General features: G+C 40.4%; 1 pseudogene; it reads right to left on the bottom strand.

The window, feature by feature from the left end:
- Positions 1-2618: 2618 nt before the first annotated feature.
- LOC115302989 lies at positions 2619-2748 on the bottom strand (annotated as a pseudogene).
- Positions 2749-4052: the final 1304 nt, after the last annotated feature.

Genomic DNA, 4052 nt, shown 5'->3' with positions numbered 1-4052 from the left:
AGAGGGGTTCCATGGGCCTTTGACTCTTGTGATGCATAATGCTTAGAGACCCCAACTGAGGCTAATCTATTGCCTCTGCTGTGCCTCTGACCTTGGATTACCACCTGTATTTGGTTCAAGTAATGAGATTCTCAGGTGGAATCACACTTGTATTTTCTCCTAGAATTTAAGAGATCTCAGGGACGAGTTATGTTATTATCCATCAAAGCAGGTATCCTTGGTTTCTAGGTCTCTCTTGCTCTCCTAACAAAAATTTCAGTCTCCTGCTTCTGAGTTTGATCCCAGAATACATAGAGGCTGGGGTGCTCCTGAAGTATTTCCCCAAACCCCCAAACACGCATGCTTTCCCTAAGAGAAGTACCCTCCTACATTATAATAATCCCTTTTAACACAATTTCTATAATGTTGCCTATCAGTTTCCTAGGACTGCCTTACTAAATAACCACTTAATTTGATAACTTTATTTATTTTTTAGTAGAATAGTTTTTTTTAATTCAGACCTCCCCTCCCCCCCCAAACCATAGCTCTCCAATAACACACAGGCATGGGTAGGGAGAGGTGTCTGTCCATCCAGACCCAGCCCGCAGCCCATGTGGTTTTGGCAGCAATAAGAGATGTGGGGTAATGACCCAAAATAAAAGTGGTATTATGTATATGTGTTATGGGAAGGAGAGGCATACCAAAGTGGTGGGGAAGAGTGGGAGAAATAGACAAAGAAGGTCCGTCCTGGGAAAGCTGCAGGTGGGAGGCCACTTCATGACATTTCGTGTTGATCATACTGCGCGGACATCTTCTTTGCCCATAAGCAGTACTAGCATCTTGGCAGTGCTGCTGACAGTGATGTTGAAAATGGGAGCTGCGCGGGTGCTCTTCGTGAGAAGATCCAAGGTAAATTCCCCGTGCTGCAGCAATGAGTCCCAGACGAAAGAACATTTGGCCCCCAAGTATCTGCCCATTAATGAAAAACAAAAACAAAAACTTGACGGGTCTTTGCCAACCAGGACATCAAAATCAGCTGGCATGATGTTGACGAAGGTTTTACGGGGGACGGAGACCCAGACGGAGGGCGAGTCTTTCTAGCCCAGCATCCTGACAGGAACCCTCCGGTCAGGAGGTTGTGGATATGGGTCTAGGGTGCCCCCGGCTGGCGGGCGCGGGAAGGCGAAGAGTTCCAGCACGCGCTGTCATTGGGAACTGGGCTCTGCTGTCTGTGTCTGAAGACTTTAAGTAACATGTATTTTCTGGGTTCTGGAGTCTAGAAGTCCGATATTTTGGTGTTGGCAGCGACATGCTCTCTAAGAATGCTGTAGGGAAAAATCTTTTCTTACTATTTCCATGTCTGGTGGCTTCCAGAAATCTTTGGCTTTCCTTGGCTTGTAGCTTCATCACTCCAATCTTTGCCTCTGTCTTTACATGGTCTTCTTTTCTGCACGTCTCTGTGTGTTTGTTGCCTCCTCTTCTTACAAGATCACCAGTCATCGGGTTTAGGGTGCACCCTAGTCCTGTATGACCTCATTTTACCTTAACTAATTGCATCCACAGAGACCTAATTTCCAGATAAGATACATTGTGAGGCGTGGGTTGATATGAATTCTTGACTACGGTGTTCAACTTACTAAACTATAAATAGCCATTTATTTTCTCAATTCAAAGCCAATTAGGAGTACAGACAGTCAGATTAAGGTGACTTCTGAGACTGTACATGGAAAACAATGAGGAATGCTGGCTAATAATCTAACAATGAGGAAAAATAAAAAATTCTAAAACACACTTAGGATATTTTGTGTATATTGTCAGAGCCCTCAGATGTATATACATGATTAATCTATCAAGAACGTGTTTATGTGGGGGCATTGATTACTAGTTCTTAGAAACCATTTTATAAATATTAACCTAATTCTTCAATATGAAACATACTACTTTTTCTATAAAACAAAACATGCCTAACAAATATTTGATTTTCTCGTTATCTCATTTTATTATCTAAAATGCCACCTCTTTAAGAAAAAAAAAGGATGATAGATGTATTACTTCCAGCACAAGCTGGCATAGTTACTCAATAATATCAAGTATTTGTGGAGCATATCCTGATTAATAAGAAGCCATCATAATAGTTAAGAGTATGAAGTCTGATAACAAACTGTATGGATTTGAAGCAAGGTTCTACACTTTACTGCCTGTACTTTATTTAGTTACTTGCTTTGTAAAATAGATACTACATAGTACCAGTTCATAAGGTTGCTTTAAGAATTAAAAGATAGGGGTGCCTGGGTGGCTCAGTCGGTTGAGTGTCCGACTTCGGTTCAGGTCAGATCTCACGTTTGTGGGTTCGAGCCCTGCGTCGGGCTCTGTGCTGACAGCTAGCTCAGAGCCTGGAGCCTGCTTCAGATTCTGTGCCTCCCTCTCTCTCTGCCCCTGCCTGCTCATGCTCTGTCTCAAAAATAAATAAAACATTAAAAAAAATTTAAAAAAGAATTAAAAGATAATATGAAGGTATGTCAGTGCTTATATGCTTGTGTGTATATATACATGTGTATAGGTTTATATGTTATATGTATGAAGATATATATACTATATATAATATGTTATATATTACACAACATAGAAGTTATATGCTTACCACTCAAAGTTTTAGGTCTTTCATTCGATCATGTCATATTATATTCACAATCAACCTTTGTTTTCAATTAGCAATAATCACACATCAGATAAACTTCATTGGCTATGATACTGCCACTGTGCAAAGCTCACAAATCAACCTTTGAATTAAGTATCATTTTTATCATATCCATTCTATAAATTAGAGAAAATGGTGTTATTTCCCAAAGAGATCAGTAATTTGCTGAAGGTCACAGTGGATCAGGTAGGATACTAATATAGGTAGTTTAGCTTCAAGGATCATACCATGAATAATTATATAATATCGCCTTACTACTTTATAGGTATTTAATAAACACTAATTGATTAAGTCTATGATCTGATTTCTGCTGGTTTGATTTGTTCATAAACTTTTCAAATTTATGTTTCTCTTTAGTGGCTGAAAGTCATTTTATTAGTTATCTATCACTCTATGACTAATTACCTCAAATTCTAATGGCTTAAACCAATAAGAATTATTTATTATTTCTCACCATTTTTGTGGGTCAGGAATTTGGAAGTCTGACCAGGCAGGTTCTGACTCAGGCCTCTTGGTAGACTGCAGTTGCATGTTAACTGGGGTGGAAGTCAGGTGAAGCCTTGACTGAACCTGGAGGATCCATTTCCAAGGATCTAAGTTGGTGCTGGTTTTTTTTTAATTTTCTAAATGTTTATTTATTTTTGAGAGACAGAGAGACAGGGTGTGAGCAGGGGAAGGCTAGAGAGAGAAGGAGACACAGACTCTGAAGCAGGCTCCAGGCTCTGATCTGTCAGTACAGTGCCCGACGTGGGACTCAAACTAACGAACCGTGAGATCATGACTTGAGCTGAAGTTGGCCACTTAACCAACTGAGTTACCCAGGCGCCCCTTTTAAATTAAAAAAACATTTTAATGTAGTGCTTACTGTTGAAGGGAGATCTCAGTCCCTCTTTACATGGGGCCCTCCATTCCATAGGGCTTTCTACTTGAGTGTCCTTCTGACACAGAACCTGGCTTTTTCTAGAGAAAATAATCTAAGGGGTCAGTACAGAAGTTCCAAAGATTTTTATAGCCTTGACTTTGAAGTCGCAAACCTTCTTTACTTATGCTATATTCTCCTGGTCTCAGAGATCAGTCCTGATCCACATTCAAGAGACTATTCAAAGGTATGAGGTTTTTGGGGGGCTATTTTGGAGGCTGGTTTGTGTACAGCATGTTTCTATCTCTAACCTCTTTGTTTTGGTAGTTCTCTCCCTTCCTGTGGGGAGATGTCTCTTCTGGATTCTGTAGTAACCTACTCCCTGAACTCACTTCCCTGTAGGTTTACAAAAGTAGGGAGGTGACCTACCCAAGGACAAGCATGGATCAATCCCAGAAGTATTATCCCTGCATGGAAATCATACAGATGCAAAAGATCATCTCTCTAAGTCATCCA

The sequence above is a fragment of the Suricata suricatta genome, chromosome 1, assembly GCF_006229205.1.
Source record: "Suricata suricatta isolate VVHF042 chromosome 1, meerkat_22Aug2017_6uvM2_HiC, whole genome shotgun sequence".
NCBI lineage: Eukaryota > Metazoa > Chordata > Mammalia > Carnivora > Herpestidae > Suricata > Suricata suricatta.
The sequence above is the reverse complement of the archived record's forward strand: the minus strand, read 5'-3'. Positions and strand labels throughout refer to the sequence as shown.